Source organism: Tachypleus tridentatus, chromosome 10 (genome assembly GCF_004210375.1).
Source record: "Tachypleus tridentatus isolate NWPU-2018 chromosome 10, ASM421037v1, whole genome shotgun sequence".
Lineage (NCBI taxonomy): Eukaryota > Metazoa > Arthropoda > Merostomata > Xiphosura > Limulidae > Tachypleus > Tachypleus tridentatus.
The window spans coordinates 3,911,818-3,935,727 of NC_134834.1; the positions used below are offsets into that span (position 1 = coordinate 3,911,818).

Genomic DNA, 23,910 nt, shown 5'->3' on the forward strand with positions numbered 1-23,910 from the left:
AGATATATCATTGTGAACTTGAAATTATACATCAAAAGTTGTCATGCAACAGTCAATCACATACCGTTTCATGACAATGTTCGACCTCATGTCTCACGTTACTGTCCAGAAACTTCATCCACATCCACCATATTTACCACATCTTTTTCCTACAAATTTTCACCTTCCTTTGAACATTTGGGCATTTTTAAAGGAAAAAACGTTTGCAAATTAAAGGTCAATAGAAAGTGCCTTTGAAGACTTCATTACATGAAAGGACTTCTAATTGTTTAAAAATGGCATTTATAAACATACAACTCTATGGCAGAAGTATATTTAATCTATAGGAGTTTACCATGCTTAAGTAAATTAAACAACAAGAATATGTACTTTAAAAATTTAACATTTCATATGCAATAACCTAATATTATTATCATTCATTTTGACTGTGAGAATCTAAAAATACATTGACGACAAACTATTATTATAATAATCCATTTGACTGATAAGTAGCACGTGCCAACATGTATATATATGTGATGTAACTGAAATCGTGAGAATCTAACAGTACATCGATAAACTATTAGTGTAACTACGGTTGTCTGACTAGGATCCAACAGATACATTTGTGGTGTAACTGACATTAACTTTGAATTATTTATCGCTAATTTCTGAAGTATGTAGTTGTTACCTTGACTGACAAGGTTCCTGCATGAGATCTGCAGTCAAACAGGTGTTTGAAAGCTTTAGGTGTTGGGATAATGTTGAAGGGGGGTGGAACTGTTCCTCCATCTTCAAAGTAACTGATCCACAATTTGCTTCTAGCAAACTTCCACTCAATATCTGATCGTTCCTTTTGCAAGAAAATTAACAACTTAGGGTGAGTTGTACAATTTAAATGTTTTCTTAGGTAAACAATAATTGTAACTTAATTTATGTGGCAATATGTGCTATATACTTAGTTGAGACGACACAAGGTATGACATTTCATGCGTAGAAAAATGTTTGGACTTTGTGTAGAGGTAAGAGGCTATATGAAGTTATACAAGGTAGAAAGTTCCACATGAGAAAGATGTGAAATAAGAAACAAAATAAGAAGTTTCATCAAAACAGGGAAATATGTGGTGATTAGAAGGATAGCCAACAGAACATTGTGGTTTCATCAAAACAAGGAAATATGTGATGATTAGTAGGATAGCCAACAGAACATTGTGGTTTCATCAAAACAGGGAAATATGTGATGATTAGTAGGATAGCCAACAGAACATTGTGGTTTCATCAAAACAGGGAAATATGTGATGATTAGAAGGATAGCCAACAGAACATTGTGGTTTCATCAAAACAGGGAAATATGTGATGATTAGTAGGATAGCCAACAGAACATTGTGGTTTCATCAAAACAGGGAAATATGTGATGATTAGAAGGATAGCCAACAGAACATTGTGGTTTCATCAAAACAAGGAAATATGTGATGATTAGTAGGATAGCCAATAGAACATTGTGGTTTCATCAAAACAAGGAAATATGTGATGATTAGAAGGATAGCCAACAGAACATTGTGGTTTCATCAAAACAGGGAAATATGTGATGATTAGAAGGATAGCCAACAGAACATTGTGGTTTCATCAAAACAAGGAAATATGTGATGATTAGAAGGATAGCCAACAGAACATTGTGGTTTCATCAAAACAAGGAAATATGTGATGATTAGAAGGATAGCCAACAGAACATTGTGGTTTCATCAAAACAAGGAAATATGTGGTGATTAGAAGGATAGCCAACAGAACATTGTGGTTTCATCAAAACAGGGAAATATGTGATGATTAGAAGGATAGCCAACAGAACATTGTGGTTTCATCAAAACAAGGAAATATGTGATGATTAGAAGGATAGCCAACAGAACATTGTGGTTTCATCAAAACAAGGAAATATGTGGTGATTAGAAGGATAGCCAACAGAACATTGTGGTTTCATCAAAACAAGGAAATATGTGGTGATTAGAAGGATAGCCAACAGAACATTGTGGTTTCATCAAAACAAGGAAATATGTGATGATTAGAAGGATAGCCAACAGAACATTGTGGTTTCATCAAAACAGGGAAATATGTGATGATTAGTAGGATAGCCAACAGAACATTGTGGTTTCATCAAAACAAGGAAATATGTGGTGATTAGAAGGATAGCCAACAGAACATTGTGGTTTCATCAAAACAAGGAAATATGTGATGATTAGAAGGATAGCCAACAGAACATTGTGGTTTCATCAAAACAAGGAAATATGTGATGATTAGAAGGATAGCCAACAGAACATTGTGGTTTCATCAAAACAAGGAAATATGTGGTGATTAGAAGGATAGCCAACAGAACATTGTGGTTTCATCAAAACAGGGAAATATGTGATGATTAGAAGGATAGCCAACAGAACATTGTGGTTTCATCAAAACAGGGAAATATGTGATGATTAGAAGGATAGCCAACAGAACATTGTGGTTTCATCAAAACAAGGAAATATGTGATGATTAGAAGGATAGCCAACAGAACATTGTGGTTTCATCAAAACAAGGAAATATGTGATGATTAGAAGGATAGCCAACAGAACATTGTGGTTTCATCAAAACAGGGAAATATGTGATGATTAGAAGGATAGCCAACAGAACATTGTGGTTTCATCAAAACAGGGAAATATGTGATGATTAGAAGGATAGCCAACAGAACATTGTGGTTTCATCAAAACAGGGAAATATGTGATGATTAGAAGGATAGCCAACAGAACATTGTGGTTTCATCAAAACAAGGAAATATGTGATGATTAGAACGATAGCCAACAGAACATTGTGGTTTCATCAAAACAAGGAAATATGTGGTGATTAGAAGGATAGCGAACAGAACATTGTGGTTTCATTAAAACAGGGAAATATGTGGTGATTAGAAGGATAGCCAACAGAACATTGTGGTTTCATCAAAACAGGGAAATATGTGATGATTAGTAGGATAGCCAACAGAACATTGTGGTTTCATCAAAACAGGGAAATATGTGATGATTAGAAGGATAGCCAACAGAACATTGTGGTTTCATTAAAACAGGGAAATATGTGATGATTAGAAGGATAGCCAACAGAACATTGTGGTTTCATCAAAACAAGGAAATATGTGATGATTAGTAGGATAGCCAATAGAACATTGTGGTTTCATCAAAACAAGGAAATATGTGGTGATTAGAAGGATAGCCAACAGAACATTGTGGTTTCATCAAAACAAGGAAATATGTGGTGATTAGAAGGATAGCCAACAGAACATTGTGGTTTCATCAAAACAGGGAAATATGTGATGATTAGAAGGATAGCCAACAGAACATTGTGGTTTCATCAAAACAAGGAAATATGTGGTGATTAGAAGGATAGCCAACAGAACATTGTGGTTTCATCAAAACAGGGAAATATGTGATGATTAGAAGGATAGCCAACAGAACATTGTGGTTTCATCAAAACAAGGAAATATGTGGTGATTAGAAGGATAGCCAACAGAACATTGTGGTTTCACCAAAACAAGGAAATATGTGATGATTAGTAGGATAGCCAACAGAACATTGTGGTTTCATCAAAACAAGGAAATATGTGATGATTAAAAGGATGCTAGCAATAGACAACAGAACATTTCACATATGAGGTCTGATATGTCTTACCTAAGTATTAAAAATTGTTTGGTCAATTTTTTACCTATCTTTCATTTCACAAAATAAGTTTAATTTTTAACTAGTTATTTATTGTTGAAGAAAAGTTAATCATATTCTTAATATATATATAATGTATTATGAGATATATATTTAACCATTGTTAAAACTTCATAAAGTAAGTTTGCATCTACTTGTTGAGAATATTATATGTCAGTTCAAATGACGTAGTTCCACTGAGGTTTACATATGTAATTACGTAAAATATACACAGAACTATGACTTTCTTTCTCATGTTACTTCTGTAAAAATGGCATCACTTGTTTGTAAGCTCAGCTTCTGGACCTTACCGAAATAATCTCGTACGAATGGTTCATCATGGCAATGAGAAGATTTAGAAGTACCACGATGTTGATAACTGAGTAACAACCAAACATCAACAAACTCCAGAAACGGGTGTAACTTTTCACCCCTGTCAGCTCGAAACTTTCTAGCTCAACTAACCCAAAACTGGCCCAAAATAAACTCTGTGAGGTTTCGAAAAGGCTGTGTATAGAAAGAGAAATATTAGGAAACTTGTTCATTTTTATTTTATTTATTCAACATAAGCATTAATGCAAAATAAAACATAAGAACCTGTGTGAGAAAACAAGCTTACTTTGCAAACCGCCGCCAGATGTCGCACGATTTATCCTCGTTCGGGTTAGGTGTCCCCCCTGGGCCACTGTAGCAGATGTTCTTATCCATCTCGGCATAGTACCACAGCATTTGATTCATGCCACACCCAAAGGCAAAGAGAACAAGAGTGTAAATAAAGAAGAATTTCATGATGTCGTAGATCATTCTTCCTAGAGAGATTTGTATTGGTCCAAGATGGTGATTCACAGAAAAGATGTGGACCGTCTTCAGAAAGCTAAATAAAACATTATATTACTTCATACAAATCTTATTCTTAAGTAGTTTTTCATATTTTTACGTTTAAGTTAATTGGTAATTTCTGTATTGTTTTGCACTCTCGTGACAAACTAAAATAATCTTAATTTATATATTTTTATTCTCAGGTGGACTTCGACAAAATATAACACACAAACCTGAAAATGTTGGCTGCTCCAAAGACTCCTTCAGCTATAAGCATAGGATCATAAGGGTGCCACTTCTCACGTGGCTGGTAAGCATCCATACCCAGTGCTAACTCTCGATGAACCTGAAAGAAGTAATAAAATGTTTAACACTTTCGGCATTTAATAAAAACACTGTTAATCCATCGTTCAATGAATTTGAACAAATACATTGTGATACATTAGTGTAACTTGGTATAGTTATAGATGTTTATAGGTATGGATAACAAATACATCATGATACATTAGTGTAACTTGGTATAGTTATAGATGTTTATAGGTATGGATAACAAATACATCATGATACATTAGTGTAACTTGGTATAGTTATAGATGCTTATAGGTATGGATAACAAATACATCATGATACATTAGTGTAACTTGGTATAGTTATAGATGCTTATAGGTATGGATAACAAATACATCGTGATACATTAGTGTAACTTGGTATAGTTATAGATGCTTATAGGTATGGATAACAAATACATCGTGATACATTAGTGTAACCTATTTACTCTGGAACGTAAAGAGGTGTTTAAAGAATGAGATTCTTAGATAACCACAGGTCTGATTATGGTAATATATATGGTATGTTTGTTATATTATAATTAAACATAATCTTAAAACCACAGACACAAGACTCAAAAAATAAATTTTTCATTTGAGGTATTATAGGGTATTTTTTAAGATTATTCCTTGCAGCTTTAAGCATGCCATTATTTTTGTTAGTGACTATATCATAGGTAAGCTTGAAGTGTTAAAGGTTGGAGGTCAATGAATAAGGCCTATGACCTTAACTGAAGGTGATCATGTACATTACCTGTATCCAGGCAACCATTCGCATACTGATCCACGTTAGATAGAGCATGTTTGTTATGAAATCCACTATGTTCCACATGTCACTAATATAGCTCAGCAATCCGGAGGCCCATAGCTGCTTCACTTCACACCAAACAAACCCTGTGTGAAAATGAAGAGAGAAGAGTGCACTCTCTTCAACAAGATGTCCAGAAGTTTATTAAGATGTACAATACACTAAAAGGACACAGGTTCATAGGAGATTAAGGAACAAACACTTTATCATGTCTTCTATGATAAGAAGATAGCTTAGAGTTTCTACTTTACTTTCAAAGAGGAGAAAGACATTTAGAGTCGTTATTCAGACAGCAGATTGAGATTAAAGGTCCTTGCTTGCATAACTTAGTGAGTTTGAAGGCCTTCTAATGTCAAGGTGAATTTGGCATCTTTGATTGGCTATTCAAGAGGATTGAAATGTCTTCAGTTAGACGCCAAGGTGAGGTTGGAGGTCTTCAATGAGGCAGGATGGTGAGACTGGAGGTCCTCACATAGATGAGAGGGTGAGGTTGGTGGTTTTCACTTGAATAGTGAATCAAGTTGAAAGTTCTTCTCTGAGATGGGTAAATTTGGCAGTCTTCACTTGGATAATAAGGAAATTGGAAGGTCTTTAGTTAGACGAGTGAGGTTGGAGGTTCTCAGTTGGATAATCAAGACAGTTGAAGTGCTTTCAGTTAGATGTCAAGAAGAGGATGGAATACTTCACTTGGATATCAGAGAAAGCTGGAAGGTGTGATTGAGGTTCTTCACTTGGACATCAGAGAAAGCTGGAAGGTATGATTGTGGCTCTTCACTTGGACATCAGAGAAAGCTGGAAGGTGTGATTGTGGCTCTTCACTTGGATATCAGAGAAAGCTGGAAGGTATGATTGTGGTTCTTCATATCTATATCAGAGGAATTTGGAAGGTATGATTGTGGTTCTTCACTTGGATATCAGAGAAAGCTAGAAGGTGTGATTGGGTACTTCGCTTGAATATCAGAGAAATTTGGAAGGTATGATTGTGGCTCTTCACTTGGACATCAGAGAAAGCTGGAAGGTGTGATTGTGGCTCTTCACTTGGATATCAGAGAAACCTGGAAGGTATGATTGTGGTTCTTCATATCTATATCAGAGGAATTTGGAAGGTATGATTGTGGTTCTTCACTTGGATATCAGAGAAAGCTAGAAGGTGTGATTGGGGTTCTTTGCTTGAATATCAGAGAAATTTGGAAGGTATGGTTGTGGTTCTTCACTTGGATATCAGAGAAAGTTGGAAGGTATGATTGAGGTTTTTCACTTGGATATCAGAAAAAGCTGGATGGTATGATTGGGGTTCTTCACTTGGACATCAGAGAAAGCTGGAATGTATGATTGGGGTTCTTCACTTGGACATCAGAGAAAGCTGGAATGTATGATTGGGGTTCTTCACTTGGATATCAGAGAAAGCTGGAAGGTGTGACAGGGGTTCTTCACTTGGATATCAGAGAAGTCTGGAAGGTATGGTCATGGTTCTTCATATCTATATCAGAGGAATTTGGAAGGTATGATTGTGGTTCTTCACTTTGGATATTAGAGAAAGCTGGAAGCTATGATTGGGGTTATTCACTTGTTTAACCAAACGAACTGGAAGGTCTTAAGATATATTGAAAGGGGAGATTATAAATCATTACTTGGATAGAAATTTCATTGAACTGTTCATATGAGTAGAAGAATGAAGTTGGAGGTCCTTGGATAGAAGTGAGATATCACATAAACATACAATGGAGGCTGAAGTTTCTTATTCGGATTAGGTGAAGTTGACTCAGAAAATATTGTGAAGTTTGAAGTCGTTATACACAGTGTTAATGACATTATCACTGTTCAACATCACTGTACCAATATGTACAGTAAGTTGTGTGTTAATGACGTTATCACTGTTCAACGTCACTATAACAAGATGTACAGTAAGTTGTGTGTTAATGACGTTATCACTGTTCAACGTCACTATAACAAGATGTACAGTAAGTTGTGTGTTAATGATATTATCACTGTTCAACATCACTGTACCAATATGTACAGTAAGTTGTGTGTTAATGACGTTATCACTGTTCAACGTCACTATAACAAGATGTACAGTAAGTTGTGTGTTAATGATATTATCACTGTTCAACATCACTGTACCAATATGTACAGTAAGTTGTGTGTTAATGACATTATCACTGTTCAACGTCACTGTACCAATATGTACAGTACGTTGTGTGTTAATGACATTATCACTGTTCAACGTCACTATAACAAGATGTACAGTAAGTTGTGTGTTAATGACATTATCACTGTTCAACGTCACTATAACAAGATGTACAGTAAGTTGTGTGTTAATGACATTATCACTGTTCAACGTCACTGTAACAAGATGTACAGTAAGCTGTGTGTTAATGACATCATCACTGTTCAACGTCACTATAACAAGATGTACAGTAAGTTGTGTGTTAATAACATTATCACTGTCAACGTCACTATAACAAGATGTACAGTAAGCTGTGTGTTAATGACATTATCACTGTTCAACGTCACTGTAACAAGATGTACAGTAAGCTGTGTGTTAATGACATCATCACTGTTCAACGTCACTATAACAAGATGTACAGTAAGTTGTGTGTTAATGACATTATCACTGTTCAACGTCACTGTAACAAGATGTACAGTTAGTTGTGTGTTAATGACATTATCACTGTTCAACGTCACTATAACAAGATGTACAGTAAGTTGTGTGTTAATGACATTTTCACTGTTCAACGTCACTATAACAAGATGTACAGTAAGTTGTGTGTTAATGACATTATCACTGTTCAACGTCACTATAACAAGATGTACAGTAAGCTGTGTGTTAATGACATCATCACTGTCAATGTCACTATAACAAGATGTACAGTAAGTTGTGTGTTAATGACATCATCACTGTCAACGTCACTATAACAAGATGTACAGTAAGTTGTGTGTTAATGACATTATCACTGTTCAACGTCCCGATAACAAGATGTACAGTAAGTTGTGTGTTAATGACATTATCACTGTTCAACGTCACTGTAACAAGATGTACAGTTAGTTGTGTGTTAATGACATTATCACTGTTCAACGTCACTATAACAAGATGTACAGTAAGTTGTGTGTTAATGACATTTTCACTGTTCAACGTCACTATAACAAGATGTACAGTAAGTTATGTGTTAATGACATTTTCACTGTTCAACGTCACTATAACAAGATGTACAGTAAGTTATGTGTTAATGACATTATCACTGTTCAACGTCACTATAACAAGATGTACAGTAAGTTGTGTGTTAATGACATCATCACTGTTCAACGTCACTGTAACAAGATGTACAGTAAGCTGTGTGTTAATGACATCATCACTGTCCAACGTCACTGTAACAAGATGTACAGTAAGCTGTGTGTTAATGACATCATCACAGTCAACGTCACTATAGCAAGATGTACAGTAAGTTGTGTGTTAATGACATTATCACTGTTCAACCTCACTGTGTACCAAGATATACAGTAAGTTGTGTGTTAATGACATTATCACTGTTCAGTGTCACTGTAACAAGATGTACAGTAAGTTGTGTGTTAATGACATTATCACTGTTCAGTGTCACTGTAACAAGATATACAGTAAGCTGTGTGTTAATGACATTATCACTGTTCAACATCACTATAACAAGATGTACAGTAAGTTGTGTGTTAATGACATTATAGCCTTTCAAACATCAATTGACTGGAAGGTAACTGGGCAGTTTTATGTTGAATGAAAGACACATAAAAGACCTTGTCACTGTTTCATGATGGACAATATGGATAAATGGAACCTACCAAACACATACAATATGATGCCTGTTTCTACAAATCCAGGAAGTTTTCCTCGTTCATGTTTCTGTGCAATTCGAAGCCACTCCAGAAGAAATGGTGTTCCAAACCATTCGAAGACCAGTTGTTCCACTCGTTGGGAAGCCAGGATTAAAAGAACTAGGATTACAATAGAACAAAGAAGTAAGATTGTAAACGAAGATAATGGTGATACAAAAAGAAATAGACCATAAAACAAAAAGTGATGGAGATTTATAAATAAATATGTTCATAAAGGAATGTAGAGAACTATCTAAATTACACCATAACACAAAGAGTGATGGAGATTTATAAATAAATATGTTCATAAAGGAATGTAGAGAAGTATCTAAATTACACCATAACACAAAGAGTGATGGAGATTTATAAATAAATATGTTCATAAAGGAATGTAGAGAACTATCTAAATTACACCATAACACAAAGAGTGATGGAGATTTATAAATAAATATGTTCATAAAGGAATGTAGAGAACTATCTAAATTACACCATAACACAAAGAGTGATGGAGATTTATAAATAAATATGTTCATAAAGGAATGTAGAGAAGTATCTAAATTACATCTGCATAGACAGAGACACACACATATATTCACAATTGTTTATACTATTTCCATATATATATACAAGTAGATAAACAATATTAAAGGTAAGAGAATTTGAAAACTTGTAAATAAGGGTCATAATAGTAAAGACAAACAAGGCTGTATTACTGTAGACAGTATTTACTTTGTCTACAAACCTCTATTTTAGGTAAATGCTTTTACCAGTTGTTACATTTGGTTAAGTAAAAATAGAGATTGTAGTTTGTGTAAATAATATCTGTTGGATCTCCAGCCTTGTTTACTTAGTTTTATAATTCCTATTTGTAGGATTATAAATTCGCATTTTTTATTTGTTTATCTTGCTTGTTGGCTTTTTATGATCAACTAAGGCAAATAATTACTTTATGGCAGCTGTTTTTATACATTGTAATGATAATATATGCATAGCTAGGTTCATGATGATTTACTGTAGCTATTGGCTATTAGATCGCATTAGTTCGAGATGTAGAATGTTAAGGTGCAGCTGAAGATTGTCGTGGATATTTGTTTGAGAATATAGTAAACATGTGTAGCTTCTAAATTAACTATACATAATGCATAGATTAAGATACAATATCACTAAATTTGTACAAAAGTTACTAGTAGAAAAGCAGGCTTTTCAAATAAACACATATATGTCAAAAATATGATTTAAAATAAGCTTTGTGTTTTTTAATAATTTAACGAATGTTTGTAATAAAATTTAATATTATGTGTATGATTTATTTAATTCTTCATAATATATGACTTATCTCCCTAAAGACACTGATTGTACAAACAAATTAGTATTCTATATATAACAAATCTATTATCTGCTGCTAATTCCTGTAATTAACATTTTAAAGGATCACCATATATTTGAAAAGAAGTTAACTTCAAAGGGTAATGGTAACATCATTTACACTAGACCAGTGGTTCTTGACCTTTTTCATGCCTTACCCTCTGAGACTCTCCAGGGTATTACCATGATCCCTCTAATAATTTTTGTAATGGTGAACTTTGTGTAAAGGTAGAATAAAACAAAACTTTATAAAGATCCTAATTTATTGAAAATGTTACAAATAAATGACCTTGAGAAATGCTTCAAGTGCTAAACAAATGTAAAATCCATGGAAATACTGAACAGCATACAAAACCTACATATTCACTCAGTGTTAGGGTTAATGAGAAAATACACTAAATACACTTAAATATTTAAGTTTTAAGTTTGATGTATTAATATTATATAGTTAAAAACATTTAGGCAATTCTAAACGTTGTAATATATGAACATTTTTACTCAAAATTAGACGGGTAGTTACACAACAAGCATCTCGATGCGGTTCAACTGCCGCACTTCAGCGTGTTTCTCATTGGTGGGTAGTTACGGGCACTTGCCACGAAAACTACAAACTGCTCCATGATTTCCCCAATAATTCCCAAACCTTCCGTGACCCCCGAGAAACTTCAAACGACCCCTAGGTTAAGAACCACTGCACTAGACTTTAGACATTTTAGCATAGGTAAAATACACAAGAAACAAATCGATTTTTCAGTAACCTATGGCTTTTTTAGTACTTTATCTAGTATTCTACAAAAGGTTTGGGTACAATATATCAATCTGTTTTTGTTGTAGACTACCAAGAGAATAATAACACTATAATTACAAACTTGCTACTTTGATGGATTTTCTTCTTCCTGTAAGTCTTGTGGGTGCATTGTTATATGTGTACAACCTTAACAGTCAAAAGCAAAGGTTGTAACACGTTTTTTAACCAAATCGTTAGGGTTTATGTTGCTCCTTATCACAAAGGTCTATTATGGTTTTGAGGAATTCTATGCAATCCCTATTATGAACCACTACTGTGATTAATTATACTCACAACTGTTTAAACTATAACTATTTATATATACATATGCAATTGTTTGTACGACTCCTACGTATAGATATATACAACTGTTTATGCTACACCTATATATTTCCTTACACCATACTACACTCGCATATATTTTTTCAGCCTAAGATCTTAAATGGTAAACTATGGGTGGAGGAGAGACACGTTTCTTTTCTTACTTTAGAGAAGTTCACTATGACAGAGGACAGGAACTACTGATCTAGAGGTTGACCATGACAGAGAGGGAACTACTGATCTAGATGTTGACCATGACAGAGTTTGAGAACTACTGATCTAGATGTTGACCATGACAGAGTTTGAGAACTACTGATCTAGATGTTGACCATGACAGAGAGGGAACTACTGATCTAGTTGTTGACCATGACAGAGAGGGAACTACTGATCTAGATGTTGACCATGACTGAGGACAGGAACTACTGATCTAGATGTTGACCATGACAGAGGACAGGAACTACTGATCTAGATGTTGACCGTGACAGAGAGGGAACTACTGATCTAGATGTTGACCATGACAGAGTTTGAGAACTACTGATCTAGATGTTGACCATGACAGAGGACAGGGACTATTGATCTAGTTGTTGACCATGACAGAGAGGGAACTACTGATCTAGATGTTGACCGTGACAGAGGACAGGAACTACTGATCTAGATGTTGATCATGACAGAGGACGGGAACTACTGATCTAGATGTTGACCATGACAGAGGACAGGAACTACTGATCTAGATGTTGACCATGACAGAGGACAGGAACTACTGATCTAGATGTTGACCATGACAGAGGACAGGGACTATTGATCTAGATGTTGACCATGACTGAGAGGGATTTACTGATCTAGATGTTCACAATAAAGTATCTCACACAAAAAGAAACAGTAAGATGCTGATTGACAGATGAATTTCATGAAAGGCTTCTTCATCTTGAGACCCATTTTGCTGTGTGGTGCCAAGATGTATACCATTGAGTAGACTGGGAACATAGCACTCAGTTTTGCGATCTCCAATATCTGACCAATAGAACCTTTCCTCCTAAATCCTGGCATCCCCTCATACCAGACAGAGGCAAGCAACTGTTGCACTTTGGAGTGAGCAACAAACTGAAAGACAAGTAATGGAATTCACTAAGTTCCTCTGTTTTCACGTTAAAGTTTCTTTAAAACGTATACTGGAACTTTAGTGTTAAACAGTGCAAAATTTATTTTTGAGCAATGATATTAGACTTCTGTGGTGTTGTGTTTTTGATGATGGTGTTATTGTGATGACAAGAACTATGTTTAATGATGATGGTATAATTATGCATTATTCTTTTACCTTCAAATTTTTATGTTCACTAATATTATCCATAAGTGTCAGTGTAATTGTTTTTGTATAATTCCCTTTTCTGCTCCAGCGAGACACATTCATGGACATCATCAAATTGAAAGTCTTATAAACAAATATTCCACGATTGTCCTACGCGAACAATAAATTCTAATTTTATTTTATAAAGTAAGTAATTAGTTCCAATAACATGTTTTCCTGAACTGAAAAAAAACGATTACTTTACTCCTCAAGAAGACAAACTCAGAGCAGACCTGAAATACTGAGCTGAGGCCACACTCAAATCGTGTTAGTTTGGCAGGTAAATTGTTACTTAAGTTATAAAATAGCATCAACATTGTCGTACTGTCAACCTATATATCGTATGAGATAACATTCTTTCTTTTGTATTTTTGAAAATTGTAAATTTTCACTTATGGATTTCTTTAGGTAGTTTTGCTAACCGTTTTACGTAGACAATTTTGAGAATTTCACTAACTGGTTTTACGTACACATTTTTTAACAGTTTCATTTATTCTTTTCTGTAAAGATTTTTGAGACTATTACTAATTACTTTCTGAGTTTCAATTACTGTTTTACGTAGCAATTTTGGAGACTTTCTCTTACCGTTTTCTGTTTGTAATTTACAGCAACTTTGAGACGTTCTAATTTCATTCTTTCTCCGGTCTGAAAAGCCGGGCCAGAGGGGTCATAATTTAATATGATTTCCAGTTCTGAAGATGTTCTAGCATGATCTAGAAGTGATGTGGCGAATTCTTGGCACCTTTGACGTAGTTCCTGGAACAGTTAGTGGACTTATTAATATAAAACTGGCCTCTTTTTTTAATCTAACATGCTTAATATACAGAATTACTTATTTTCATGCTACAGACCGACCTATAGGTTAACAACCTAAACAAAGTTCCGATACTGTTGTAGATTGTGTTTTAATGTAGACGTTTGTGTTATTATTGTCACAAAGTCATGTGTTTAAGGTTCGAATTTCTCTCCAAAGTTTTATAACACGAATTAGGCCAGAATAGATGACACAACATTCAGCCAGTTAGTCAGTCAGTTCGGTGTTGAAAATATTCAATTGTGTTTTGACGATAAACATGAGAAAACTTACAGGTAGTTGATTGTACAGTATTTAGTTATGTTTGTTTTTTGAATTTCGCGCAAAGCTACACGAGGGCTATCTACTCTAGCCGTCCCTAATTTAGAAGTATAAGACTAGAGGGAAGGCAGCTAGTAATCACCACCCACCGCCAACTCTTGGGCTTTTACCAACGAATAGTGGGATTGACCGTCACATTATAATGTCCACACAGCTAAAAGGACGAGCATGTTTGGTGCGACGGGGATTCGAACCCGCAACCCTCAGATTACGAGTCGAACGCCTTAACCACCTGGCCATGCCGGGCCGTATTTAGCTATGAAGCTAGGCCTATCGGTAGGTCCGTCTTGAAATTTGTGTAACATTTAGTCGATAAAATGTTTTTGTTTTGAAATTCAGTTGAATGGACTGTAAATCATATAAACAATATGAACAATATAAACAATATAACATAAACATTATGACATAAACATTATAAACAATATGACATAAACAGTATAACATAAACATTATGACATAAACAATATGACAAACATTATAAACAATATGACATAAACAATATAAACAATATGACATAAACAATATAAACATTATAACATAAACAATATAAACAATATGACACAAACAATATAAAGTTTGCAACATAAACATTATAACACAAACAATATAAAGTTTACAACATAAACATTATAACACAAACAATATAAAGGTTACAACATTAACTTTAAAACACAAACAATATAAAGGTTACAACATAAACATTATAACATAATATAAAGGTTACAACATAAACATTATAACATAATATAAAGGTTACAACATAAACTTTATATCACAAACAATATAAAGGTTACAACATAAACATAACAAATAATATAAAGGTTACAACATAAACATTATAACATAAACAATATAAAGGTTACAACATAAACGTTATAACATAAACAATATAAAGGTTACAACATAAACATTATAATGTTTATATTTATGTTATCTATGTTACAGCATTTCCATAACCAGACTTGTTAGGGTTCTAATGCATTTTTATAAAACATAGGATATAAATCATAGAAATACATGTCTAAGAACAAAGTATAGTATCGTTTGTATTTTAATAAGATTTTTGCAAATAGCTTATTTGTAATATACGTAATTTATAGTCGATTTCTGAAGGACAAAGCTACACAATAGACTTCCTGACCTGAATCTACAATCGTTGGTGCGGGAAACAAATACTTAATATTATTTTCAACTTGATAAAACATAATAATTTTTAGTAAATTTTTTAAATTACATTTGGTTTTAACCAACACAAAAACGATATAAAATATTCGATTACCGTTACTTACTGTGTAGTCGACCTTAAATTCATTTTCTATAGAACTCAGGCGTCTCAGTTCCCAACTCAGTTCAAAAGCCGTAAGAATCGGGTCTTTACTAGATAACGCTATCAGTGACGGAGACGAGAGGGCACGATAAGCATTAATTCTAGAACAAGAATGACGCAAACAGTCGCCAGAGGCCTTCACTACGCAGTCATCGCACCCGCAGCGTACATCGTGTGGCATAGGTAAGGTGGCGCCACGGTTGAGTAGTAGCTTCAGTATCTCGTAGTTGTCTTTATGGGAAGCAAGTATTAGAGGGGTGACGTCGGTCGTGTACTTGGCCATTTCATGAGCCACTTTCTCCCAACTCTGAAAGAAAGATACTTTATTAGCCTGTTCTCAGTGTGATTCATTATTATTGTTATTTATTTCTTCATAAAACGCTGTTTTCGCTTTTTAATGTTTTTAGAAAAGGTGAATTATTCGATTCATTCGCAATTTAATAACTTGTTATAAGATTTAACAGTTTTCTATTTGTTTCTACAGAACTCAGTACGTTTTATAAATATGATATTAGAATCTCACTACATCGTCACAGTCCTTGTTGCTGTGTCACATCTCACAACTTAACAATAGCCCTGCAGTGTGATTCCAGTGGTAACATTCTCCTCCTTAAGGTTGACATGATCAAAGCACACCCTCTCCATGTAAGCTTTCCATAATCCACCTAGGGTATGAAGAAGAAAATTTATCAAAACCCTTTCTAACAGTCTAGCCACAGAGAAATCCATCCGACAACTTAAATCATATGTATTTCTTCCCAACCTTTTAAGATATTTGAACGGATATGGGAGCGGAAAGTGCTGGAGTATACGTGACTTATATCACTTTTCCAGATGGATATCCTTCCAGATAATGTCGTATACATGAATCGTTTTTGACACTACCTTTGGTGTTCGTGGATTCTCACACGCTATAAAACGCAGCACTTTGATTGGGTACGACTTGTTACATCATTTTGTTCCGAGGTGGTATCACTGATCAACGTTTCATTTGTTAAAGTACGAGAGGTATACTCGTTTGAGGAATTATATAATCCCCATTTGAACATGTCTTCATGAGTGTATAAATATTAAAGGGCGTAACACCCTTCACAAGAGCAATTTCTTGTCAGTGGCATCACGCTATCTACGTGAGACGCGCCAAACAATGTTAAAGTGTAGTTTTGATACACTCCGTTCCATCGCGACTTTATATTAGCTCTGGTTGTCACGTGACTTGCTGATTTGAATATACAAAATATATTTTATGTACTGTGTTCAACTCTCTGTAGTTACTGTAAACATTTGTAGACATCAAAATCTTCATCACTCCTTTCATAAATATGATAAAGGACTGCTATGGCCAAGTGGTTAAGGCACTCGACTCTTACTCAGAGGGTCGCGGGTTTGAATCCCGTCACACCAAACAAGCTCACTCTTTTAGCCGTGGGGGCGTTATAATGTTTTGGTCAATCCAATTAATAGTTGGTAAAAAGTACCCTGAGAGTTGGCGGTGGACGGTAATGACTAGCTGCTTTCACTCTGGTCTGACACTGCTAAATTATGCACGGCTAGCGCAAATAACCCTCATATAGCTTTGGGCGAACTTTCAAAACAAAAAAACAAACAAATATGACATATCGTATTAAATGCTTAAAATGGAAAGGATAGAACATGAACTGAAATAAAAATGTTTTATGTGCCTCTACCGTTGATAGTAAACAGTAGAGGTAGTAACTGTTTGTTTGTTTACTGTCAACAGTAGAGGTACGTAACTGTTTGTTTGTTTACTGTCAACAGTAGAGATACGTCTGTTTGTTTGTTTACTGTCAACAGTAGAGATACGTAACTGTTTGTTTACTGTCAACAGTAGGGATACGTAACTGTTTGTTTGTTTACTGTCAACAGTAGAGGTACGTAACTTTGTTTGTTTACTGTCAACAATAGAGGTACTTGCCCACATCGAACCTTTATTTGCTGGAGGTAGGGATGCACATAAAAAAATAAGGTAACACGTTAAGTAACTGTTCGTCACATCTAACCCTTGAACATTGGTAGAATACAAGCAAGTTGAATTAATTTATTTAATAAGGTAGAATTATATGGGTTCGAAAGTGACTGGGTGTAATCACTTGTTGGGTCATGCGATATTACTGTTGAAGAGGATCATATTTTGTATCGTACTTTTAACACTTTCCTTGTAATTAAATGGTTTCTAGGGACACATTTACGTGGTTACTTACCAAAGTAGCTACAAGTTAAGTACACTACATGTCCAAAAGGTTGTGGACACCAGATCATCACACCCTTGATGAACATCTCATTACAAAACCATGGACATTTATATAGAGTTGGTCACCCCTTGCTGTTATAATAGCTTTCACTCTTTTGGGAAGGTTTTCACTATATTTTGGAACATGGCTGCGGAAATTTGCTCCTATTCAGCCACAAGAGTATTAGTGAGGTCGGACACTGATGTCAGGCGAGAAGGTCTGGCTCACAGTCGGAGTTCCATTTCATCCCAAAGGTGTTCAATGGAGTTAAGGTCAGGGCTCTGTGCAGGCCAGTCAAATTCTACCACATCAATCTCGGGAGACCATATCTTTATGGACCTCATTTTGTGCACGGGAGCATTGTCATGCTGAAATAAAAAAAGAACCTTCCCAAACTGTTGCCACAAAGTTGGAAACAAACAATTCTCTAGAATATCATCGTATGCTGTAGCATTAAGAATTCTTTCCACTGAAACTAAAGAGCCTAGCCCAAACCATTAAAACATCCCCAGACCATTATTCCTTCTCCACAGAACTCTACAGTTGGCACTATGCATTCAGGCAGGTAGCGTTCTTATGGCATCAGTTAAACCCAGATTCATCTGTCAGACTGCCAGATAGTGAAGTGTGATTCAACACTCCAGAGAACACGTTTCCACTGCTCCAGAGTTTAATGACAGTATGCTTTACACCACTACAGCTGACGCTTGGAATTGCACATGGTGATCTTAGGCTTGTGTGTGGCTGCTCAGCCATGGAAACCCACTTTATGAAGCTCCCGACGAACAGTTCTTGTGCTGACATTGCTTCCAGAGGCAGGTTGGAATTTGGTAGTGAGTGTCCCAACTGTGGACAGACAATTTGTACCCGCTACGTGCTTCAGCACTCGGCTGTCCCGTTCTGTGAGCTCGTGTGGCCTACCGCTTCGTGGCTGAGCTGTTGTTGCTCCTAGACGTTTTCACTTCACAATAACATCACTTACAGTTGCCCTGATCAACTCTAGCAGGGCAGAAATTTGATAAACTGACTTGTTGGACAGGTGGCATTCTGTGACAGTGGCACGTTGAAAGTTACTGAGCTCTTCTGTGCGACCCATTCAACTGCCAATGTTTGTCTATGGAGATTGCATGGCTGTATGCTTGATTTTAGACACCATTTAGAAATGGGTGTGGCTGAAATAGTCGAACCCACGTTTTAGAAGGGGTGTCCACATACTTCTGGCCATGTAGTGTATATCATTCTAGTATTATAAAACGAGAGTGGAGTAGATTTTTAGAAACTAAAAATCCTAGTTTTACAGTTTCTCTTGAGTGCAAGTAACTTAACCTTTCATCATTAATGTGCACTTTGAGTTGACATAATCAAATACATGTAGTTTTGTATCTCATGTCATACTCAGGTGTTTAACCTTATGTCCTGTGAACCACACGTGATGAACTAGGGTTAAGGTTGACGTTAAACACTTCTTACGTAGGGTTGTCCAGGCACGTGAACCTTCTCCTCATGTTGGAGCAACATCTCCACAGCTTCCACATATTCCTCCTCAATAGCACGCAAGAGACCATCTCCGGTCTCTATTCCATGTTTCAGTAAAAGCTCGATTAGTCCAGAATCCTCGTTCTCGATGGCCACCACCAGGGCTGTTCGTCCGAGCGGGTCACAAACATTGATGTTGAAGCGTGGATTAGACTTGTGATTCTCTAGAATTCTAAAACGAAACTTAGATCAGAATCTATTAACCAACAAACTTACATAAAATGAAACTTTAGAATGTATTAACCAACAAACTGACATAAAATAAAACTTTAGATCAGAATCTGTTAACCAACGAACTTGCACGATTTGTTTGTTTATTGTTATAGGCCCTTCCCTTGGACTTACAGTAGAGCCATCAATGGTCATCCCCCAGAAGTGGAAATGGTAATGTATCATTCTGTAAGCTAAGCCTGAAATTTTGCTATGCAACTGAATGCAAATAACAAAATTAATTTCTAGCTTAGTGTGCATTTTGTTACCCGAATTTCAAAATATTTATTTCCTGACTTTTTGTTTTGTTACTGTAATTCTATGCCTCACTTCTGTGTAATTTGAATTTATGGATGTAGTTTGACGACAGCTCACATTCATGTTATAAATTATCAACTACGATATTTTTGGTTTCTTTTCTAAATAAATTATTATAGGACTTAAGAAGAGATCAAACTTGATGTTTTAGGTCGTTTTCATTCGTCCCCCGCTAGTACAGCGGTAAGTCTATTGATTTACAACGCTAAAATCAGGGGTTCAACTCCCCTCGGTGGACTCAGTAGATAGGCCGATGTGGCTTTGCTATAAGAAAAACACACACTCGTTTCCATTTTGTGAGTTAAGCGCCATCTGTCAATACGTAGAACAAATCCCACTGCTTTCGAAATTCGTAATATAACTGATGAAATTCATTCAGTTAATTTTGATAATGAGATTGAATAACCGGATGTACTTCGGGTATGAAACTGAAAACTAAAATAGTATTTTCATGAAAGGCTACCACCAAGAGTCAGGGCCAACACCATAACAGGCCCAACAACAAGAGTCAACACCAATTTTTAACTTGCATAGTAAAGTAATTCTATTTTTTCATTTACTATACAGCTAGATAATACGACAAATATGTCTAACATTTCAGTATTACTTACATCGGTTTGAAACGTCAAAAGTAGAAAACAACAACTACCTTTTCAAGTTTATATTTTCTAGATTTAGTATGAGTAAATGTATTGATGATACTGGAATGTCTATTTCATTCATAAGTTCATGTCCATTGGTCATCAGAGTAAGATTATTCGATCTGTTTTGACCCATGGTGCTTTTTGGTTGTATTTTAATCCTTTTCAGTTTTGAAAATGACCGTTCTCCAGTTGGTAACCGTGAATGACAAATAGATGCGCAAGGGAATTTCTACATTTGGAAGACAAGACTCCAAAGAATGGTCAATTATCAAACAGTAAAACTGTAACTGTACAAGTTCTTGTTTAGTGCCAAAACGACAAACAAGATAAGTGCTCAAAAGTTCAGTAAACTGCACCGAGACTTTCTTCCAAATCTTCTGGATTTGATTTGGTCATATTTAATGACCTATTTACAATCTCTTCAGGTGTAAACGACTGTAACTGAAGAAGGAATCCAAATACAACATTCACCTTTTGATAAGCATTCTGGCGTTTTGACATGGCAGAAAACAAGCCATCAGTAATGACCAGAAATGTTCGGCTTTCAATCTTCTTAAAAACGGTTTGAGATACAAGTGTATCAAAAGTTCCGGAACCACTGAAATAATCAGACTCGTGATTTGTGTTCTCTTCGTGTTTGTTGTTCACAATCTTTACACCAAATTGGTTTTTATCAGTTTCTTTGGCAAACTGTTTTCAGCCAAGAATACAAGTACTACACTGTTCGGTGTGTAACGGTACGTGAATTTTAAACCTTCAAAATCCACTTATAGAGCGTTCCATCTATATTTTGTTTAATGAGGAACAATCTATGGAGTTTTGTCTTTCGTTTAAAGTGCATAACGAAATGAACAATCCATTGTTATCAAAGTATAATTTGGGAATGGTCAACACATGTTGATAGCTTGAAAGCATTTAGCGTGGGCCCTTGAAAGTGTGGGGCCCCGTAGCATATGCTACTTTTGCTACTAGGATAATCCAGCATTGCCAGGGGTAATGTGAAAACTTCTGGAAAAATTAAAAACTTGAATCCGTTGTTGAAGAGTTCTGGTGAGTTATGAACAATTCCACTAACCAGCAATTAACTTTATCGTACTGACTCATCTTTATTGGTTAGTTTGATTATATTTGTTTATACATATGTGAGGAAGTATAATTCTTGCTCTCAAGTCTTCCTGACGGTAGGTGGCGCATATCTATATTCACACCTCTATTTATTAGCTATTTAAAAATACGTTGGGAAGTTAGGGATATTAACCATAAAATTAAAACGTTGTTATTTGTTGTCATAGAAAGAATGTGTAAACATATGATCCTAAAATCCAAGCTTCACACTTACTTTCGAACTGAGACAATGTCTCCCCGCTCTGCACACAATAAATATTTCTTTTCGTAGATACTAAGTTGACAGTCAAGTTGCTCTGTCAGATAAGAAAACGTCTCTTTGCAGTGGTCTGATTGGTTTCCGAGAAGGTCGTTCTTCCTCATTGGAAACATCCCGGACAACTTTATACTGAAGTTCCAATGTCACTTATGTCGCTTCTTGTTAATAAATCACTGTTTCTATCTCAGTATTCATGTCGAAACATTTATGAATGTGTGACAACAAGCGCCATTAGCCACTTTTGTTATCACTTAGAGACATTGCTCACTTCCATTGGATATTACGATGATTCTGTAAAGAAACGCTGAAAACACATATTAATATTATTTACAAAATAAAGATCAAACATAAATTAATAATGATACTATGTTGTGGTAAATCAGTAAGATAAATAAGTTTAAGATAACTGTTACAAGACGAGTTTATAAATCAGATAGACGTTTCCTAACCATTGGGACAGTTCTCTCAATTCCTTTAAAAGTTTTAACAGTTTGAGTAGATTTCTCTATATCTAATAAACAGTATAAACGATTTGGACAAAATTGTCTGTGTCTTTCAGCAGTTTTAACGGCTTGGGCAGAAGTCTCTACATATATAAAAAATTTTAATGGTTGCAGCATTTCTCACTACGTATTTAAACAGTTTTACAGGATAGGACTGTTCTCTCTACATCTGTAAACAGTTTTAATGGTTACCATTGTTCTCTCAACATGTGTAACAGTTCTAATGGTTACGACTGTTCTCTCTACATATGTAAACAGTTTTAATGGTTACGACTGTTCTCACTACGTATGTAAACAGTTTTAATGGTTGCGACTGTTTTCACTACGTATTTAAACAGTTTTAATGGTTACGACTGTTCTCTCTACATATATAAACAATTTTAATGGTTGCGACTGTTCTCACTACGTATTTAAACAGTTTTAATGGTTACGACTGTTCTCTCTACATATATAAACAATTTTAATGGTTGCAACAGTTCTCACTACGTATTTAAACAGTTTTAATGGTTACGACTGTTCTCTCTACATATATAAACAATTTTAATGGTTGCGACTGTATTCACTACGTATTTAAACAGTTTTAATGGATACGACTGTTCTCTCTACATATGTAAACAATTTTAATGGTTGCGACTGTATTCACTACGTATTTAAACAATTTTAATGGTTGCGATTGTTCTCACCACGTATTTAAACAGTTTTAATGGTTATGACTGATCTCTCTACTTATGTAAACAGTTTTAGTGGTTGTGACTGTTCTCTATATATGTAAACAGTTTTAATGGTTACGATTGTTCTCTCAACATGTGTAACAGTTTTAATGGTTACGACTGTTCTTACTACGTATGTAAACAGTTTTAATGGTTGCAACTGTGCTCACTACGTATGTAAACAGTTTTAATGGTTGCGATTGTTCTCACCACGTATTTAAACAGTGTTAATGGTTGCGATTGTTCTCACCACGTATTTAAACAGTGTTAATGATTACGACTGATCTCTCTACTTATGTAAACAGTTTTAGTGGTTGTGACTGTTCTCTATATATGTAAACAGTTTTAGTGGTTACGACTGTTCTCACTACGTATGTAAACAGTTTTAATGGTTGCGACTGTTCTCACTACGTATGTAAACAGTTTTAATGGTTGCAACTGTTCTCACTACGTATTTAAACAGTTTTAATGGTTACGACTGTTCTCTGAACATATGTAAACAGTTTTAATGGTTACGACTGTTCTCTCTACATGTGTAAACAGTTTTAATGGTTGCGACTGTTCTCTCTACATGTGTAAACAGTTTTG

At 35.2% G+C, this 23,910-nt stretch overlaps 1 pseudogene across 1 annotated transcript in view; it reads right to left on the bottom strand.

The window, feature by feature from the left end:
- Nucleotides 1-23,910, bottom strand: part of LOC143228657 (transient receptor potential protein-like) — a 50,488-nt pseudogene that overhangs the window by 11,995 nt on the left and 14,583 nt on the right. Inside the window, exons 2-12 of the transcript XR_013015382.1 lie at nt 22,065-22,413; nt 19,488-19,725; nt 15,728-16,072; nt 13,889-14,059; nt 12,825-13,059; nt 9,453-9,605; nt 5,589-5,728; nt 4,742-4,854; nt 4,309-4,563; nt 4,001-4,196; nt 671-832 (exon numbers count right to left, since the gene is read on the bottom strand). The product of XR_013015382.1 is annotated as a transient receptor potential protein-like (transcript). The remainder of the gene's footprint in view (nt 1-670; nt 833-4,000; nt 4,197-4,308; nt 4,564-4,741; nt 4,855-5,588; nt 5,729-9,452; nt 9,606-12,824; nt 13,060-13,888; nt 14,060-15,727; nt 16,073-19,487; nt 19,726-22,064; nt 22,414-23,910) is intronic.